The sequence below is a fragment of the Chiloscyllium plagiosum genome, unplaced genomic scaffold, assembly GCF_037043375.1.
Source record: "Chiloscyllium plagiosum isolate Xiang-an unplaced genomic scaffold, Cpla_swu_hap1 HiC_scaffold_45, whole genome shotgun sequence".
NCBI classification, from domain to species: Eukaryota; Metazoa; Chordata; class Chondrichthyes; order Orectolobiformes; family Hemiscylliidae; genus Chiloscyllium; species Chiloscyllium plagiosum.
Genome location: NW_028270183.1, coordinates 93985995 through 94008654, shown reverse-complemented (window position 1 = coordinate 94008654; position 22660 = coordinate 93985995).

Sequence of the window (22660 nt, the reverse complement as noted above, 5' to 3'; positions counted from 1 at the left end):
TAGCGAGCAGCAGTGTTTTTTTTCTCTCTACACAGAAAGACCGGGAGCAGCGGGGGACGTAACGACGACCAGAGGGGCAGCCGGGAAGGAAAGCAGTGAGTATATAAATCAGGAAGGCAGCTAAACCCGAGACTCTACAACCGTAGTGTCTCCTACCCGCCCTCCTCCTCCTCTAACCTCCTTACGAAGTACTGTTTATCTATTAATTGTTTTTTTTTAAAAAGATTATAGCAGAGAGGTATCAGGAAATATTTTAACTCAAACCTGTACAAAGTAATAAAATAATTACCTAAGCAGAGATGGCTGTACAGGTGATGTGCTGTAGCTGTATGATGTGGGAGCTGGCTGTTCCCATTGTGAATGGCAGTGACCACATCTGCAGCAAGTGTTGGTTGCTGGAAGAACTCCGGATCAGAGTTGATGATCTGCAATCTGAGCTTCAAACTCTGCGGCACATCTGGGAGGGGGAGAGTTACCTGTACGCTTTGTTTCAGTAGGCAGTCACACCTGGGAGATTAAGTAATTCACATTCAGCTAGTGATCAGGGACATCAGAGTGTGACTATAAGTGAAGCAGGTTGGGGGAACCTGAGTGCAGGAGCCTCAGCCCTTGACCTTGTCCAACAGGTATGAGGTTCTTGCTCCCTGTACAAATGAGGAAAAGGGCTCTGGATAGGATGAGCCAGCTGACCACGGCACCATTGTGCAGAAAGCCATTCAAGAGGGGGGAGCAAAAAGACAAGTAGTTGTTATAGATGATTCTATAATTAGGGGGACAGATCCCAATAGCCTTTGCAAGCCGGAACGGGAGTCTCGGACGGTGTGTTGCCTACCCAGTGCCAGGGTTCGGGACATCTCTGACCGGCTTGAAAGGATAATGGAGCAGGAGGGGGAGAATCCAGTTGTTGTGGTCCACACTGGGACTAACAACATAGGCAAAGCTAGGGTGGAGGACCTGCTTGGGGATTATCGAGCACAAGGAAGGAAATTGAAGTACAGGTCCTCAAGGGTCATAATCTCCAGATTACTGCCCGAGCCACGTGCCAATTGGCATAATGATAAGAAAACTAGGGAAGTAAACACGTAACTCAGGGATTGGTGTGGGAAAGAGGGATTCCACTTCATGGGGCATTTGCATCAGTTTTGGAACCGGGGGGATCTGTCCCGTTGGGACGGTCTCCACATGAACCGGTCAGGTACCAATGTTCTAGCGAAGAGGATAAATAGGGTGGTCAGTACGACTTTAAACTTCTGAGTGGGGGGGGGGGAAGGGAAAGTGAAAGCGACCGAGAGTATGGAGTTAAATGGAAAGATAAGCGGCAGGATAGCATATGTGCAGGCAGATTTAAACTTGAGAAAGACTGGGAATGCAGCAAAAAGGAAGGATAACTTAGGACATCTTATGACTTCCAATATCTCTAATGATAAGAAAGTTAGTATTAAGGCACTTTACCTGAATGCTGGTAACATTCAAAACAAAGCAGATGAACTAAGGGCACAGATCATCGTGAATGATTATGATGTGGTAGGCATCACAGAGACGTGGTTACAGGGGGGTCAGGACTGGCAGTTAAACATCCAAGGGTTTTCAACTTATCGAAAAGACAAGGAGGTGGGCAGAGCGGGCGGGGTGGCCTTGTTAGTTAAGAACAAAATTAAATCTATGTTGCTGAATGATGTGGAGTCTGTGTGGGTGGAATTGAGGAACCACAAAGGCAAAAAAACCATTGTGGGAGTTATGTACAGACCTCCTAACAGTGGTCTGGACCAGGGGCGCAACATGTACCGGGAAATAGAGAAGGCATGTCAGAAAGGTAGGGTCACGGTGATCGTGGGAGACTTCAATATGCAGGTGGACTGAGTAAGTAATGTTGCCAGTGGATCCAAAGAAAGGGAATTCATGGAATGCTGACAGGATGGCTTTTTGGAACAGCTTGTCATGGAGCCCATAAGGGAGCAGGCTATTCTGGACCTAGTGCTATGTAATGAACCAGACTTTATAAAAAAATCTTAAAGTAAGGGAACACTTAGGAAGCAGCGATCATAATATGGTAGAGATCAGTCTGCAGTTTGAAAGAGAGAAGGCAAAATCGGATGTAATGGTGTTACAGTTAAATTTATTTATGAGGGCATGAGAGAGGAACTGACGAAAATAGACTGAAAGCAGAGCCTACCAGGGAAGACAGTAGAGCAAAAATGGCAGGAGTTTATGGGTAAAATTGAGGACACTGTCCAGAGGTTCATCCCCAAGAAGAGAAAGATTATCCGGGGAGGGATTAGACAGCCATGGTTGACAAAAGAAGTCAGGAAATCTATCAAAGAAAAAGAGAGAGCCTATAAAGTGGCCAAGAGCACTGGGAAATCAGAAGATTGGGAAGGCTACAAAAACAAACAGAGGATAACAAAGAGAGAAATAAGGAAGGAGAGGATCAAATATGAAGGTAGGCTAGCCAGTAATATTAGAAATGATAATAAAAGTTTATTTCAATACATAAGAAACAAACGACAGGCAAGAGTAGACATTGGGCCACTTCAAACTGATGCTGGAAGCCTAGTGATGCGAGATAAGGAAATAGCAGGAGGACTTAATAAGTACTTTGCGTCAGTCTTCACAGTGGAAGACATGAGTAATATCCCAACAATTAAAGGGAGTCAGGGGCTGAGTTGAGTATGGTTGCCATTACAAAAGAGAAAGTGCTAGAAAAGCTAAAAGGTCTTAAAATTGATAAATCTCCTTACCCCGATGGGCTACATCCTAGCATTCTGAGGGGTGTGGCTGAGGAAATAGCGGAGGCGTAGGTTGAGATCTTTCAAAAGTCACTGCAGTCGGGGAAAGTCCCGGATGATTGGAAGATCATTGTTGTAACCCCCTTGTTCAATAAAGGATCAAGGCAAAAGATGGAAAATTGTAGGCCAATTATCCTAACCTCGGTTGTTGGTAAAATTCTAGAATCCATCATTAAGGATGAGGTTTCTAAATTCTTGGAAGAGCAGGGTCGGATTAGAACAAGTCAACATGGATTTAGTAAGGGGAGGTCGTGCCTGACAAACCTGTTGGAGTTCTTTGAAGAGGTGACAAGTAGGTTAGACCGGGGAAACCCAGTGGATGTGGTCTACCTAGACTTCCAAAATGCGTTTGATAAGGTGCCACACGGGAGGCTGCTGAGCAAGGTGAGGGCCCATGGTGTTTGAGGTGAGCTACTGGTATGGATTGAGGATTGGCTGTCTGACAGAAGGCAGAGAGTTGGGATAAAAGGTTCTTTTTCGGAATGGCAGCCGGTGACAAGTGGTGTCCCGCAGGGTTCGATGTTGGGGCCGCAGCTGGTCACGTTAAAAAAATGATCTGGATGAAGGGACTGGGGCATTCTAGCGAAGTTTGCCGATGATGCAAAGTTAGGTGGACAGGCAGGTAGTACTGAGGAAGTGGGGAGGCTGCAGAAGGATCTATACAGTTTGGAGGAGTGGTCCCAGAAATGGCTGATGGAATTCAATGTGAGCAAATGTGAGGTCTTGCACTTTGGAAAAAATAATAGAAGCATGGATTACTTTCTAAACGGTGAGAAAATTCGTAAAGCCAAAGTACAGAAGGATCTGGGAGTGCTAGTCGAGGATTCTCTAAAGGTAAACATTCAGGTTGAGTCCATGATTAAGAAAGCGAATGCGATGTTGTCAATTATCTCAAGAGGGTTGGAATATAAAAGCACTGTTGTGCTACTGAGACTTTATAAAGCTCTGGTTAGGCCCCATTTGGAGTACTGTGTCCAGTTTTGGTCCCTACACCTCAGGAAGGACATACTGGCACTGGAGCGTGTCCAGCGGAGATTCACATGCATGATCCCTGGAATGGTAGGTCTAACATATGAGGAACGGCTGAGGATCCTGGGATTGTATTCATTGGAGTTTAGAAGATTAAGGGGAGATCTAATAGAAACTTACAAGATAATACATCGCTTGGAGAGGGTGGACGCCAGGAAATTGATTCCGTTAGGCGAGGAGACTAGGACCTGTGGACACAGCCTTAGAATTAGAGGGGTTAAATTCAGAACAGAAATGCGGAGACATTTCTTCAGCCAGAGAGTGGTGGGCCTGTGGAATTCATTGTCGCGGAGTGCAGTGGAGGCTGGGACGCTAAATGTGTTCAAAGCAGAAATGGATAAATTCTTGATGTTACAAGGAATTAAGGGCTACGGGGAGAATGCGGGTAAGTGGAGTTGAAATGCCCATCAGCCATGATTGAATGGCGGAGTGGACTCGATGGGCCGAATGGCCTTACTTCCGCTCCTATGTCTTATGGTCTTATAAAAAATTGTTCTATAATCACTGAATGGATCATTTTTTTCTTCAATTCATAAAGATAGTTACTATATTGTATTCCACAATTTACCAATTTTAATAAATATTCAATCAACATCACAGCAAAGTGTTTTTGAAATATTGAATCATTTTAATTGCTCATATAACAACATTATCAAGTCATTGTCATGATAATAATTACACAATTATTTAAGAAAGTCTTTTGAACAAGTAAAGTGAGATTCACATATTAATTTGACCAATTGTTTCTGAGTGCCAACACTGCAATATGAAACTTTATTTCCAGGTCAAGTTTCCCACGATGGATCCAAGGACTTCCCATCCAACATTAATTATGAATGTCTGATGTTTGCTTATTTGAATGATTTCCGTAATCACAGACTTTAAATTCACAGACCTGCAATTACTTTTCATTGCAATAATTCCTGTTTGTTTGCATATATTCCTCAGTCACATAGCAAAACGAGATTTCTCATTATTTCTAAATTCATTGATCGAATTTTATAATTCAGTTGTTGCTCATACCTAATAATCATTCAATCCAATATTTGCTGTAAATGTGGAATTACATCTCTTTACATAAATAACTAAATAGATTGTAGTGTACAATCTCTCAATCATTGTTAATATTAATTCTTATTTTACCCGCGGAAACATAGTTGAATTCATTTAAATATATTTCACTTCGATGTGAACATTTATTGTACTTCTAATCACAATAAGATTTAAGTATTTTTCATGCAACAAAATCATGTAAAATTCCTGCGTTTTGTTAAGTCAAATGAAAAAGAATTAACAGCTCTGTATTGTCTCATTAAACAATGACAATGCATTTTGAATTTTTCGAAGTTGAGCATTTTTGCAAAGAAGGGATGTTGTCTTCAGCTGTGTAATCACATTTAATGACTAATTCACAGAATCTGCTGTTTATTCTCTTCGAGTTCCCAAGAAACCAAATTAACTAATTCTGCTGGTTCTGGATTCCTGGAAAGTAACTGAGAATGTTTGAGTCTTAAGGATGAAGCAGTCAATGTGATTGTACTGATTTTTTTTAATTGGAAAGAGCTTAATTCAAACATTTCTGGCACATAAATCGCTATTCGACAGTATTGCAAAGATGAAAAGCAAGTTAATTTCTTCATCAGTAAAACAAACAAATGTCACTTCCCGTTATTCATTAGTTGGCTAATTCCCAAATTTGTAATTAAACAATGCAATTCACCTGAATATTGTTTTGTGCTTTGATCATATTAATTTTCTAATTATTGTTCATTCATAATTTGTTAGGGATTTTTACTTTTCGTTTTGCACGTCTCTAATTTATTTCACTTGTTGCATGGGGGCTGGGCATTGAGAATAGAGGATCAGTGGTTAGCATTCGTGTCCTACAGTGTTATGCACTTGGTTTGGTTCCATCCTCGGCCACGTGTTTGTGTGGAATTTGCATGTTCTGGTTTTCTCCTACAATCCAAAAATGTGCAGATTAGGTAAATTGGCCATGCTAAGCTGCACGTTCTGTTCAGGGATGTGTAGGTTAGGTGCATTAGCCAGGGGTAAATGTCCAGTAATCTGAGAGCAGAATGGTGCTGTGTGGATTATTCTTTGGAACGTCAGTGTAGACTTGTTGGGCCAAATGGCCTGTTTCCACACAGTAGGATTTCCATATAATTAGAAATGTCTTTCGCTAAATAAAACTGACATTTTTTAAACATGTTGCCTTTAAAACTTATCTTTAACAGTCAATTGTCAATCTTGTAAAATATCTCAATGTTACTGAAATCAATGTTCAAACAAAACACTGCACATAAAGCCACACAAAGATCTTCATCACCATCTAATTACTGTTCAGTGGAATAATCACTGTAAATATCTTATTGTTCCTGAGATCAATGACCACTATCACAGTAAGGATCTGGTTATCATTCCCTCCAATAAATGCAATCGTTATCCTCTGGTATTTCAGTTCAGTCGTTACACACCACACTGGCTGTTCAAACCATGGTTATTCTTTATTATGAAGGGCAAAGGGTTCTAACGGCAAGAGATGTTCGATCTGATTTGTTGCATGTTCTCAAACAGGTTTTCTCTATAAACATTGCAAAAAAAGTGTTAATTTGGTCTTGTTCAACTGCTGATTCTAACCTTTTCAGTTCATGTTCATTGAACATATTTGGAGAAAATGAGGAAAGCTGAAGATCAGAACCAAGAGTGTGGCATTGGAAAAGAGCAGGCACATCCAAAGAGCAGGAGGACCGACCTTTCGAACATTAGGCCGTCATCAGAAAAAAATCCTGATGAAGGGCTTATGCCCAAAACGTTGATTCTGCTTCTCCTCGAATGCTGCCTGACCTGCTGTGCTTTTCCAGTGCCACACTTTTGACATTAGAAATATTTGACTGAATATTCACAGATTATACTAAAAGTGGCTTCTGTCAATTTAATTTACTTTGCTTACTATTCACTAAAGTTTTCAGAAACTTTAGTGAATAGAAAGTTTCTCCTATTCACTAAATTAATTGCTTCTCCTTTTCTTCTTAAATCTGACACTAATCTCAAAATATAGAACACATTAAAATTCACATGAACTATAAATTTGTATTCTCGCCAAAAATAAACAATGGAAGGCGATGTAGAATTCTTGAACAGCCTACACATTTGAATGAAAAAGCAATTCCTTCCAAAACATGTTTGCACGTCTGTATCTTTCTTTCAATTCAATAATCCTGCAAATAGTTTATAATTGTCAGTTGATCTCTCTGAATGAGTATCTAATCAATGTCAATGTAAACAGCTGAAACATTACCAACAGATTGATAACTGGGGGTTAAAGATCTTATTTGAAGTGAACAAATGTTTGGAATTTATTCGAATTCCACCAGAAAACATCCTTGAATCATAATACAAGAAATGACTTATGTGAGAGATGTGCAAACCTAATTTTTAAATGAACGAACTCCAATATTTTCAAAGCATTTCAATCTTACGGTCAAAATGAACAGGTGAATGGAAAAATAAAAACAATTTTCTGACAATTCATAAACTGAACAACAATTACAAATTCACTTTGATCAAAGGACAGAGTAATATTTATATAAATTACAACATTTAGTTACAAAGTAGGTAACCAGCTGACTGGCAAGTAATAGGTGGTAGCATTTGTTAGCTTATTGAAGAAGATATCAACTTTATTTCCAATTTATAGCACTACAGAATAATGTTTAATGTGTTTCAATTGTTTGGACTTGCCCCTTTGGAACAAAAAAAAAAGATCAATCTCATTACTTAGACATCGTAATCTTTAATTCTGCAGCATTTTCAAATATTCTCCAGGAACTTATAAACAACAGAATTAGATACAGGTATCCCCACGATCCGAAAGTAGAGCGTTATGATGAAACCTTACATAAGCTGAAAAGGGGTAAATCAAAGAAGCATTAATCATTTTCTTTTTTTTTTTGGTAAAAGTGAAAATCCTGTTCAGATTTCTTTCAGTTAAAGAAAGCAGGGATAGATGTAAATCTTTTGTAAAAGCAAAGTGGCTAAAGCAAACTTTCCAAAAATGGGGGATACGTGTACACATATTTCTTGGTAACCTGACACAAATAAGTATCAGATTTTGTGATTATTGATATAATAGATAAAAGCAGATCTAATGTTGGATTGAAAAGCAATTCCATCTGTGCTTGGGTAGTCTCTAATCAACATTCAGAGCAGCTCCTGATATATTTCTGTTGAAGGTGTGATTTGAAACCTTCCCTCGGGTCTAGTAATAGAGGCACTGCCACAGCTTCACAAGCTCCTTTCAAAATGTTCCCATTCAGGACGGCAGGACTGCAATATTATGTTTCATGTGGTTACTCAAATGAAAACTAATCAGCTGTTTATTGCAGTAATTTGAATGGCAATTAATTCGGTAGTTTCTGTGTGTAATGGACTGGAAATTAAACAATATTTTACAATAACAGTAGACTGATGGAATGATAGTCTTAAACAAACGGGAATCTCATGACAATTCTTTGAAAGACAAATTGGCAAAACTGCGTGATCATTGTACTTTGATTTAAAATGCATCAGTCATTCAATGTGAATATTCAGCTGAAGACAATTTCCCTTCCTTTCAACAGTGTACAACTTCCACAGATTCAAAATGAACAGGCATTGATAAAGGAAGGAACAAGCAGATGTTAATTCTATTTTCTTTACATAAACATGCGATTAATTTTAAGTAAGTTTTATATATGTAAAAAGGAAACTTTTATTCTGGTTCGAAATACAATAAATGTTAGCATGAAGTGAAATAATATCAAATCAATTCAAATTTTTTCTCAGTTAAAATATAGTTCAATATTCAAAGTAATCGAGTGGTTGTACACTGCAATATATGTTGACATTAATTCAATGCTGAGACATAATTCCACATTTATACCCCTTATAGTGAAGCAAACTTGTGCCGGCAGTCAGAGGGGGTAGGGGAGGCCCTTTATGAGTATTTTGCTTCAGTATTCACGAGTGAGTGGGACCTTGTTATTTGTGAGGACAACGTGAAACAGGCTGATATGGTCGAACAGGTCAATGTTAAGACGGAGAATGTGCTGAAAATACTGAAAAATCATGGGGGTAGAGAAGTGCCCTGGGCCAGAAAGGATATAACTTAGGTTGTTATGGGAAGGAAGGCAAGGGATTACTGAGTTTTGGTGACGATCTTTGCAACCTCACTGTCCACTGGAGTCATACCAGATGATTGGATGGGTGACAAACGTTATTCCCTTATTCAATAAAGGCAATTGAGATAATCCTGGGAATCATCGATGAGTCAGTCTTACATCAGTTGTGGGCAAATTTTTGGAGACGATTCTGAGAGACAGGATTGATGATTATTTGGAAAAGTATAGATTGATTAGAGATGGTCAGCATGGCTTTGTGAGTGGCAGGTTATGCCTCACAAACCTTATTGAATTATTTGAGGATGTGACAAACACATTAGTGAGGACAGAGTAGTGGATGTGGTGCATCTGGACTTTAGCAAGATGTTTGATTAGGTTCCCCATGGTAGGCTCATTTAGAAACTAATGAGGTATGGGATACAGGGAAACCTGCCTGGTTAAATAATAAATTGGCTGGCCCATAGAAGACAGGGTGAGATTACATGAATAGTTTTCAGCTTGGAGCACGGTGACCAATGGTGTTCTGAAGGGATTAGTTCTGGAGCCTCTGCTCTTTGTGATTTTTTATAAATGACTTGGATGAGGAAGTGGAAGGGTCGATTAGGAAGTTTCCAATGACACGAGAGTTGGTGGAGTTGTGGATAGTGTGGAGAGCTTTTGTAGGTTGCTAAAGGACATTGAGAGGATGCAGAGCTGTGCTGAGAAGTGGCAGATGGAATTCTACCTGGGAAAATGTAAAGTTATTCATTTTGGAATTTCAAATTTGAGTGCATATTTTCAGATTAAATGCAGGATTCTTGACAATGTGGAGGAACAGAGGGATCGTGGGGTGCATGTCCATACATCTCTCAGAGCTGACATCCAAGGTGATAGGGTTATTAAGACGGTGTATGATGTGTTGGCTTTCATTAGCAGGGAGATTGAGTTTAAGAGCCACGTGTTTATGCTGCAGCTCTATGGATCAGTGGTGAGACTACACTTAGAATATTGTGTTCGGTTCTGATCATCTCATTGTACATAGGATGCAGAAGCTTTAGAAAAGCTGCAGATGAGATTTATCAAGATGTTGCCTGGACTGGAAGGCATGTCTTATGAAGAAATGTTGAAGGAGCTGGGGCTTTGCTCATTGCAGTGAAAGAGGATGAGAGCTTACTTGATAGCTTTGTGTAAGATGATGAGAGGCATAGATAGAGTGGATGATAAAAGACTTTTCCCCACAAAGTGGCATAATTTTAAGGTGAATGGGGGAATTTGGGGGGAGATGTCAGAGATAGTTTCATTATAGATAGTGGTGGGTGTGTGGAATGCACTGCCAGTGGTGGTAGTAGACTCAGATCCATCAGGGACATCTAAGCGACTCTTGGATAGGCACATGGATGATAGTAAATGAAGGGCATGTTGGTTCGTTTGATCTGAGAGTAGGATAAAAGGTCGGAACAACATCGTGGCCAAAGGGCCTGTACTGTGCTGTACTGTTCTATATTCTATGGACTGAAATGAACAATGATTATATATTAGCAACATATAGATTTTCAAAATTCTATTAGCATACTTAAGAATAATGATAAATTTCATCTTGCTATTTGACTGTGCTATCTGCAAAAACGAACAGGAATTGTTGCAGGGAAAAGTAATTAGGTTTTTCTAAATTTATAAGGCTGGGATGACAGATCATTCAAATGAGCAAAAGTCATTTTTATAACAGTGCGTGTTGCATCAGAAATAATGGATTCTTTTATAGGTGTGTTGATTGGAAATAAAATGGATTTTTATATTACTGTATAGGTACAAGGGAAGATTGGATTAAATTCAGATATAAACTTCACTGTAGTTGTTAGCAAGACTAAACTAAAGCATACTATAATTATTGTAATGCAAATGCCTTAATAATTACTGTTAGAATCCTGAAAAAAAAGATATATTGTACCATTTTTCCAATAGTCAATAAATTAAATTGTGAACCTCAGTATACTTGTTACCCAGACCAATTATTATGCAATTATTGCAATGGCAATGACTTGATAACTAATGCTAAAACCTAAACAGATAAATTGGTTCAATACCTTGTAAGCATGTTGCTCTGAAATTGATTGGATATTTATTAAGATTGGTTAACTGAGGGACAAAATATAATAGCTCGCTTGATAGAATTGAAGGAAGAAATGAGACAGAGTTTATTGAACAGGATTGTTTTTGTTTAAAAATGTAGTTGATGCAAGAATAATATATTTTCCGCCATTGAATGTCTTGTAGAGACATGATTTTTTCAAAACTTTTGTTATGATTCAATGTTGAGACACTTGTGTCAGAGTCTGCAAAGGGGAGAGTGAGAGAGAAAGAAATTTTAAAAAAGCAGAAAGGAAAGGAACTAGCGAGCAGATGAGCTCCAACTGTAGTGTCTCACCCTGCTATCATCTTATTGGGTGAGCTGGAGTGCAGACTAGTCAAGCAACAACCTGACACAATATACAGACAGAATCATAGCTTACAGTGTCCTAGACACCACTGTCACCATCCCTGTATGTCCTGTCCCACCGGCAGGACATGGATGTCACTGAAATGCTGGAACATCCAGGGTTATGGACTAAGGTCTGCACAATGTAATCAATGTGATTTATTTGACATTTCTCCAGAATATTAAACTCCAGTCCAATTTGAAAAGTTAATAGCGTCATCAGACTTGAACTACAAATGTCAGGAAAAAAAATCAGCAAGTTACAGCACAGATCGAGGCCACTTGGCCCATCCTGTGTGTGTTGGCTGTAATAGAACTCCCCAGGCTTTACAGCTTTTTGTATTCACCATTGAAAGCAACAATTTCAGACTGTGAACTCTGCCCTCTATGCTTTTATAATCTGTTTTTTTAAATGTATTTCTTTGACAGCTGCACACCTTGTTTCCTTGTTTCTTTCCTAGCCCTAATTCCATTTCCCGTGGCCTTGAGGGACTACCATTTCTGCTGTTTAATCTCTCCTGTGACAGACAGTCTTTTTGACCTTGTCTCACCCCCACCTTGCTCACAACCTGTTACATTTCTAATGGTTCCCAGACCTCTGTAACTTTCACTGCGCCCCCTGGGTCAACGGCGCAAGTTTTGAATTCTCTTCCTCCTGAGATAATCAGAAATCTTTCCGGTTGCAGTTTCCCCCAGATTTTATTTTGAAAAGCAGAGCATTTGAGTCAGAGTCAAGTTTTTGTGAGCATTCATCCACAATTCCGAGCATTTGGGTGTAATTTGTGACCCTCCCCCTAATGTGTAACGTTACTGGATTGGACATTCTAAAATGGCTGCAGTGTGCAATTTAGGTGGGTTGGGCTAGCCATGGTTAATGTGAGGTTATGAGGGTTCGGTAGGTGAGCAGGTCATTGCAGACTCGATGGGCCGAATAGACTCCTTCTGCACCCACTGGAATCTGTGATTCTAACTAGTTGTGATTGTTGTCACATTTTCCTAATGCCAGGTTCATTCAACTCAGATACATATGATTGTGTGGGTGCTCACTCACTCCTTCCCTTCGGTTTTACATCAATTTCACACTGTATGTGAGGGTGGAAATGGATTTATAAATATAAATACACCAACCGAAACTCCTCACAGGTCAGGAACTGTTTCTGCTACTTTCATCACTCACAAGGAACAGGAAAATAAAGGTTCAGTCACAAATCTCAAAGGAACATAGCGGTAATAATCACCAGAAAAGGCTGAACAGCTCAAAACGCTTTTCTCAAGAAAAGAGGAGGCTCAGAGACAGCCTGGTACAAGTACAAAGCTTTGTGTCTGTGTTTTCAAGATTTGTGGTTGCAATTATTGGGTTGGAAGCATGTTTCATTGCCCCAAATCATCAAAGGTGCTATCTAAATGTGCATCTTTCTTTCTGTCTGAGTTAACAATCAGATGGACAGGTCGGTGCCTGAGTGTCTTACCAAATCCCTGATTGAATCTGCCTCCCCCACAAACTCAGGTGCCTCACCACTCACTGGGTCATGGAGAAACTCTGCCGTTACAATGAGAACTGTCTTTGCTGTCGCCGCTCCTCGTGCTTCCGCCTAATACCCACTTCCCTTCATTAAATCCCAGCTGCCTCTTGTCCACCCACATGGACATGTTTAAGAGCATGACAGGAGAATGGATTGAAACCGAGAGTTCAATAGCCAGAATGAGAGAGGAAGAATGAAATAAACGTTGATTGTGGACCCCAGTGGATACAGACTGCAGGCTGAGTCCTTTGTTGGCATTCCTGCAGCAATACAAGACAGCATTCCATGATGAGAGTTAAAGCAAGGTGGCAGGAGAGGGAGCCACAGAACATGAGCAGGTTTAGTTCAAACACAGGAGGTTTGTTCAGTCAGTAACAGTGTGTTCGACGTGGAGGTGAAGTGAGCAATGAGGGGAAATGTTACCACAAGTTGCCGAGGGATAACTTTCATTGGAACAGGAGAAGGCCATCAGCCCCTCAACCCTACTCTGCCATTCAGGATGATCATAGCTGATGTGTGACCTAACGTACAACTTTCAAACCCCTCTAATTTCATCAATAAACTCCTCTGCAACAGACAAGATGAGTGTTGGAAAAGCAAACATCTGGAAATGTTGGGAAATCAGAAATAAAAACAGAAATTGCTGGAAACATTCAGTAGGTCTGGCAGCATCTGTGGAGAATGAACCGTTTGTGTCCAGTGATCAGTCAGGTGACCAGCTGTAGCTGACCATTCTGCTGTTTCTGTAACACTGGAACGGGTTCTGGTGCGAAGGGAATGAGATTGTCAAAAACAACTGAGGAAACAGGAGGATGTACTCAGTTAGAATTAGGAATTCAGTGTGGGAGAAGGGATTCAGTGATTCATCCTGTCTCCGAGACCCCAGCGTGTTCACATTGGGTAGGAGCTGTTTACCCCTCTGTGTGACAAGGGATTTGCTGCGCCTTCAACATGATTGAGAGACCAGTGAGTGCTCACAGGGAAGTGGTCATCCCCCTGCTCCGTGTGGACTGCAGGACTCTGATTCTGATGTTATGTTCAGAGTCAGGAGTGGACCTTATACGTGATGACACTGTTAGAGTATTGATGTTGTTGTTAACCACATTAACTGGGCTGAATGTGACTGAACTAACATTGCCACTTTCTGAACCTCAGGATGTCTCTCAGAGCAGTAAGTCTCCACAAACAGCAATGTGACAATAAACAGGGATCATCTGTTTTGATTTAATTTGTGATTGTAGCAGTGCTGCTTCACAGCATCAGGTACAAGGTTGGAGTCCAGCCTTGGTCAACAGCCTGTGTGGAGTTCCCACATTCTCCCCATGACAGTGTGGGTCCCCTCCAGGTGCTCTGGTTTCCTCCCACAGCCCAAAGATGTGCAGGTGGATCAATCATGCTAAATTGTCTACAGGATCCAGGATTGTGCAGACTAGGTGGATCAGCCATGGGAAATGCTGTGTTACAGTGATAGTGTGCTCTGTGCGTGATGTTCTTCGGATGCTCTCCTTCCACACTGTAGGGATTCTATTCCATGATTGAGGATAAAGGCTACACAGCAGGTTTACCTTGGAGAAGGAGAATGTGGTGTGCATCAATTCTCTCAATGCCTTTAGATAGAGGTGGGCACCGCAGGGGATATAGTGCTTTATCTCCACCGCTGGCCCCTCCCCACAACTCTATTTTGATTTAGTCCCTTCTCACTCGGTCACTTGTAATGGTTTGCTTGGCCCGTAATGGGCTTTGTTTGGAAATATTCAATTGGTTATACAAATAGTTTACTGCTGCTGATTATATGTCTAGATCAGAGTAGTGCTGGAAAAGTACAACAGGTCAGGCAGGATCCGAGGAGCCAGAAAATCCACGTTTTGGCAAAAGCCCTTTTCCAGCACCACTCTAACCTAGGCTCTGGTTTCCAGCATCTGCAGTCCTCACTTTTGCACTGCTGGTAATTATATGTTAACCAAAAGCAAAATGGCGGAATGATGATTTTGATGGCGGAAAAGTTGCTGTGATAACACTTGTGGGTCGGAGAAATGGGGAAAAAGAACGCTTCACAGCTCACAGAACGAGAACTGAAAAGCTGTTAAATCAAACCTAAGGTTCAGACAGGGAGGGAATATTTCCCTGGAGTTCGAGTAGCTGGAAAGTGATGGTGTCAGGGAATAGACAGGATTTTGTTTTACACAGGTTGAAAGTTTTAAAATTGTTATATTCAGACAGTTTACGTTATTTTCTTTAATTTTATTTGCTTTGCAAAAAACTTTTACAACATTTTAAAACCAAAATTTACAAACCTTGTGTTAAGGATAAATGTTAAATAACATCCATCAAACCATCCCTCACTGAAAACTGTTGTGGAAGTGCAATCTCCTGGAGAATCCCTGCCTACTTCTTCCTACCCGGGCTCCATGGCTATATACATACCTGGGAGATAGCAGCAGGAGGAGACGATTCAGCCTTTCAATCCTGCTCCACCATTCAATGGGAAACAGCTGACCATCCAGCTCAGTCTCCTGTTCCTGCTGTGCTCCAATCCCCTTTCATGGCTTTACCTCGAAGAACTATATCTAAGTCCTCCTTTGGCTTCACCACCTTTTGTTTCAGTGGCGTTGTTGTGTTACTGTGTAGGTGTAGGCAGGGGTAATGTGATAGTTCTGCCTCCTGGAGGATGCACTCAGCGTCCCTCATTATCCTGCAGTAACATCAACTGGGTTTCAGCAACTAGAGGTAGAAACCATTTCTAGGATATGGGCATCACTGGCTCAGCCAGCATTTATTCCTCATCTCTAGTTACCCTTGAGAAGACGGTAGTGAGCTGCTGTCTTGTACCATTCACAGTCCATTTGGCGCAGATAGACCGACAATGCTGTGAGGGAGAGTGTTGCAGGATGTTGGCCCAGCGAGTCTCCATCTTTGGTTCTTCAAATGCTGTTTAACTTATCACAATCTGCACATGATTTTGAGATTTCAGTCTGTGAATCTTCACCATCAATCACCCTGTATAAAGGAATATGTACAGGTTAGAAATTCAGAACAGACAATTCTAGTTTCTCTGGAATATCTTTTTCCACTTTCTTCGCCCAATACTGTAACCCTCCAGCCCACTTACTATCTCCCACCATTCTGACTCCACTACCCCCTAAAATGCACCCTCCTTCTGTTTATCAGCAACTCCCTTCTCATGGAGTTACTGATAAACAGATCCATGCCACCACTTCCCGCCCCTGTTTAGACTCTGCACCCTTTCTGGGTTCACTTCCTTTCCCTTCAGTTGCTGCAAGTCAATAATGTAACAGCAGAATGAAACAAAAGGAAACAGACAGGGAGGTGGCAGATCCTGGACAGAAGAGGAACCTTCAGTCTGGGAGAATGGGTCAGATCCTTCTTTGTTTCCCATTAGTTGATTCCCACCATTACAATGAATTGGGGATGGAGAGTGGTCCTACGTGGGTGTAGTGACACTTTGACCCCCAACTGATCAATACTATAATCAGATACATTCCTCCTCCAGCCAATCACAGTGTGAAATTCTTTACGCAAAGTATACATACCCAATGCACGTCGCCAAAACCCTCCCACATTCTGTACATGCACAGTGCCGGGTTTCCCCACACACGTGTGGCCCCTGCCTCAGGTATTGTGGGAGTTGTAGTCCCCCTGAAGCCACTGGAGCCCTGTCTCAGGAAAGTGAAAGAAAAGTGTGGACTGGAGGGTGTTGTGTATAGGATCCCCATTCTATAGAACAGAGAACACCGAACGGAGAATTCACTACAAGGGTATACAGGAAAGCCACACACACAGACCAAGTCCTAAACTATGAAAGTAACCACCCCAACACACACAAACGAAGCTGCATCAGGACACTATTCAAAAGGGCCACAACACACTGCAGAACACCAGAACTGCAAAAAGAAGAAGAGGAACACCTATACAAGGTATTCGCCAAAAACGGATACCCACGCAACTTCATCAACAGATGCCTAAGAGAAAGACCACGGAATGAGGACATACCACAACCAAAAGGATTAGCCACACTACCATACATCAGGAGCATCTCAGAACTGACAGCCAGACTACTGCGACTCCTAGGACTCATAACAGCACACAAACCAACAGCCACGCTCAGACAACTCACCATAACGAAGGACCCGATACCCAACATGAGCAAAACTAATGTAATGTACAAAATACCATGCAAGGACTGCACAAAACACTATATAGGACAAACAGGAAGACAGCTAACAATCCGCATACATGAACATCAACTAGCCACGAAACGACACGATCAGCTATCCTTAGTAGCCACACGCAGACAACAAGCAACATGAATTCGACTGGGACAACACTACTATCATAGGGCAAGCCAGACAGAGAACAGCCAGGGAATTCCTAGAGGCATGGCATTCATCCACAAACTCCATCAACAAACACATCGACCTGGACCCAATATACAATCACTACATCGGACAGCTGAGACTGACTACCGGAAGCGGCAGGGACAGACCACTATAAACACCGGAGGAAACATCAAAGAAGCGCTTCGCAGGAGGCTCCCAAGCACTGATGATGTCGCCTAGCCAGGGGACGAAACGTTTGCAACAAAAACCTCCAGCTCGGCGAATAGAACCACAACAACGAGCACCCGAGCTACAAATCTTCGCACAAACTTTGAATCCCTATTCAGATACACAAAACATATGGACTGTCATTGGGTTTTACTGAGACATCTGCTTCCACAACCTGATTTTCTGATGTAAGGAATATAGATTCAACCAACTGGGGCGTGGGGAGGTTAATAGGAGGAGGAGATTTTAAGCAGAGGTGGCTCAATGGTTAGCATTGCTGACTCACAGCGTCAGGGACCTGGATTTGGTGCCCGCCTTAGGCGACTGTGTGGAGTTTACATGTTCTCCCCGTGTCTGTGCGGGTTTCCTCTGGGTGCTCCAATTTCATCCCACAGTCCAAAGATGAATAGGTTAAGTGGATTGGCCATGCTAAATTGCCCACAGTATCCATGCGTGTGCAGGTTAAGCCAATAACCATGGGAAATACAGGGAATGGGAGAGTCTGAATGGGATGCTCATTATCGGGTTGGTGTGGACTCCATGGGTGATTACCCTGTTTCTGCACTTTTGGGATTCTATTCTATTCTCATGAAGAAGAATGTACTTATCTCAATGTGCTGTGAACCTGTGGAATTCCCTATTCAAAATGCAGTGGATGCCAGGACAATGAGCAAACTTACTGAAGAGGTACGGATGTTGATTTTGCAATGAGTTGAAGGGTAAGAGAAAGCAGGTAGGAAAATCCAGCTGAGACAGAGGTGAGCTCAATCATCACCGTATAAAATGGTGGAGCTGGTTCGAAGGGCTGCATTGCCTCTCCTGGGCCCAGTGCTTATCTTCTTACGGTAATAACTGGAAAGCTGAATCCAACACTCACCACCTTCACCAAAGGAGATTTTCGGAAAAAGCAGGATAGTCAGGTGGATTAGCGTTCCAAACTTAGATAGTGAGGAAGCGTGTAGGAGATAATGATTTTACATTTTTAAACTGAGGTGAGTTAAAAATCACACAACAGGTTAGAGTCAAACAGGATGACGGAGCAACTCTCCGAAATCTAATGTGTTTCCAATTAAACCTGACGGACTATAACCTGGTGTTGTGTGATTTTTAAATTTATACACCCCTGTCCAACATCGGCATCTCCAAATCATGTAAACTGAGGGGAGACAGTGATTTATGGTTTTAGACTGTGTAGTACACTCACACCGTCCAGAATACTCTGTTGTGAATATCTATCCTGTACTTTATTACAAAGCCAAGGTCTCTGACAATGAAAACCAAAACACCCAGGAAACATTGTCTCACCTTGTAATCTGATAAAAAGACTTGTGATAAGTCTGGTTAAATTTAGAATACAGTTGGAAAGCGGGAAGATTAAATCCAATCCCAAGATCCTGTATTTCAACAAATGAGACTACAATAGGATGAGGCAGGAGTTGGCTAATGTAGACTGGAAGCAAAGATTTTAGGGTGGGACAGTTGAAAGACAGTGGAGGAATATAAAAGAATTTTTCAAACTGTTCAGCAAAAGTATATATCAGTGAAAATGAAGGACTGTAGGAAAAAAGAGTAATCTGCCATGGGTGGCTAAGGAAATAAGGGAGTCTATCAAATTGAAATAGAAAGCATACAAATTGGCAAAGACCAAGGAGAAACTAGGAGATTCGAAAATCTTTAAAGATCAACAGAAAGCTTGATGGGATTGGGGGAGAAAAGTGATGAGTAGCTATCCTCATGGCCGGAATAACAGTTTACCCTGCTAGAGGGGAACCTATTGTGTTGGGAACATATGGCCTCTGTAATTGTTGAAGCACTTAACTGTTACCATAGAGATAATCCTGATCAAGTTAAAAATCACAGCACACTCCAAAGGCTTGTACTTCCAAATAAACCTGTTGGACTATAACCTGGTGATGTGTGGTTTTTAACTTTACCCACCCAGCTCTAACACCGACTCTTCCACATCAGAATCCTGACAGACAGCCACACTGAAACTGAAGTGCCTGTTGGATACCTGACTGAGCCACAGGGCCGTGGGGGAGGGGTATGTGGTTTAACCACAAAGTGTTGAGCTTAACTCTACTTTCTAACTGCCGTTGCCATGGAGATAATACTGAGAGACAGTCTCTATTCAAAGTCCCAAACCACAAAGGTATGAGAATGGGAGCGGCACATCGGAGAGGCGGGGAGTTACCTGATGCTGCCTGGAGGTGTTCTGCATGTACACTATCCAGGTAACTGCTCTGTCTCATCAATAAAGACTCAAAGAAGACCTCTCAGAGTTCTGTGCCCAGTTATTCCTATCCAGCAGGGTTCAGGAATATGAGGACACAGCAGTCAGTCTTCACAGTGGAGGATACGAAGAACATGCCAGTAATTGATATGGAGACTGAGGAAGGTGAGGACCAAGAAACAATCATTATCACGAAAGCGTTAGAGTTGGACAAGCTAATGGAGCTAAAGGTAGACAAGTCTCTTTACCCTGATGGAATACATCCCAGGGTGCTACCAGAGATAGCGGGAGAAATAGTAAATATACTTGGAGTCAGAGTCCTACAGCAGAGACAGGTCCTTTGGCCCAAACTGGCCCATGCCGACCAGAATGTCCATCCACGCTAACCACGTTTCCCTGCACTTGGCCCATCTGCTTCTGACCCTTTCCGATCCATGTATTTGTCCAAATGTCTTTTACATGTTGTTAATGTACCCACCTCAACCACTTCCACTGGCACCTCATTCCATATATACATACCACCCTCTTTGTAGAACTGTTGACCCTCAGGTTCCCTTTCATAATTTCTCCTCCGACCTTAAACTGATGCCCTCCACTCCTTGACTCCCTGGGAAAGAGACGGAGTGCATTCACCTTACCCAAGCCTCTCATGGTCTTATATACTTCCAGAAAAGATCACCCTCTGTTTCCACTGTTCTAAACAAAAAAAAAATCCTCGCTTGTCCAACCTCTCCCTATAATTCAGACCCCTGAGTCCTGGCAAAAATTCTTGTAATTTTCTTATGCACTTTTTCCAGTTTAATAACTGAAACCTACACTGCACTCATCACGTTTCCAGTGTTTCCCCACGGCACTGGAACCGACGTGACAACGTCAATGGATTACAAACCATGATCGATAATTAACTCCTTTACAACAATCCTGTTTTCATAGCATTTTCCATGGTGCAGGCATCCTTGTGTCTTTCTGGTTGCATGGTTAATTAAAAATTTGTCCTCATACAAAACAAATCTGTAGCTTAATTGTTCCTGGGAAATATGCCATGTTTCTTCAGACTTTTAACAACAAATGAACTCTCTCTCTCCACACTCACCACACTAACATGGATTTGGCTGTGTCTCAGTAATTTTTTCAGACACACTGACATTTGAAATATTCGCCCACGGACAGAATACACACCTTTCCTTCCACATGAAAAGGCCAATAATATTCAGATCGGCACGGATCAAGTAACTATCAAAACGGAACGTGAAGTTCAATTTGAATTTCTCATCCACAAATCCGCCCTTTCAGAACCCTACAACAGACAAAACAGGTCACCACCGTTAACACAGGATGGAAATTCATAAGACAGTGATAGTATTAAATTGTAGGTTCTTTGTTCCCCCAAAGCTTTAAATCTCAGTCTCACAATTGCTCTCTTCTGTGAACTGAAATCCAAATCAATCTCCTCACCCCTTTTCCTCCACACCCAGTTCTCACAGACTCTCTCTTCTCTTTGAAATCAGCTTCCTCGCTCCTGCCTGCAGACTAAGAACCAAAAAAAGGTCTCCTCCCACAATCCAAATATGCGCAGGTCAGGTGAATTAGCCATGCTAAATTGCCTATAGTGTTAGGTGTATTAGTCAGAGGGAAATGGGTCTGGGTGGGTTACTCTTCTGAAGGTTGGTGTGGACTGGTTGGGCCGAAGGGCCTGTTTCCACACTATAGGAAATCTAATCTAATCAAATCAATGAGTCTGACTAGGAGCCTCCTGGATGTTGGTGAATCCTTCCCCCACCTCCCAGGTTTCCTTCCTGGTCAGAACCAAACTGATTTTTTTGCCCCAATCTGGAACATTTTATTTATTTCCCCCACACGGACCCTCTGATGAGAACCATCCTGCACACACTGGCCAAGTCATATCTGATTGAACTAAGATGAACCAAATTAGAACTTTAATTGCAGGCCCATCTGTGTTCTTTTCCATAACATTCCTGAATCTTCACACGAGTTCTGATAACTTTCTGCAAAATGCTCCCCCCACTGATAGCCGACCACTTGTCACGATATCAGGGGCAGGGGCCATTTCCCTGGGTCCTGTTCCCAGAGGGAGGAAACTGCGAATGACAGATTAATCCCACACACGCACAGCCTCCCTCCTGGCACTGACCCGCCCTGCACATACACTAACAATTGGCCAGCACTGCGCCCGTGCACTGGTCTCCCCTCCTACAGCACATGCTCCAGATCACACACGAAGCTGGGTGATTGACAGCAGCTGCTGCCTAATAGGGTGGAGGGGGCGGGGCTGGAGATTGTAAACAATGAATGAATGTGGCTGACACTGGGGGATGGACAGGTCAGTGAGGGACAGGATCAGTGCAGCAGCAGGAGGGGACCCTGAACAAACTGAGAAATGGGAGAGTCTGACAGGAGAGAAACTACAGGAAGGTTCTGTTTGGAGGCTCAGGCAGGGACAGCTGGGAGACAGTATGGCTTGGCGGCTTGGGCACGTTTTCCAATCAGCCTTTTCAAAGATGCTGTTACTCAACTCTGAGCCCGATCCTCTTGGTTCAGAGGAAGGACACTACCACCAATTCCTGGTGGGCTAGTGGAAAGAAGGGAAGATTTTCTCAATCTCTCTCACATGGAAACTCCATGAGCTCCTTCAACATACTGTCTACGGTGGGGATGAGAGCGGGGTTAGGGATATAGGGACTGCCTTTCAAATGGAACTTACCTGTGTTGGTGATATTAACAAGACTCAACACAGTCACTAACATAAAGCTGGTGTACTTGAACATTATCCAGAATATTAACACCCAAAACTGGGTGACACAGATTCCAAAGTACAGAGTTAAGTCCTGGATATTAATAACGGCTTTGTGTGTGAGAAATCACGTCTCATGAACTTGAGTCAATTTT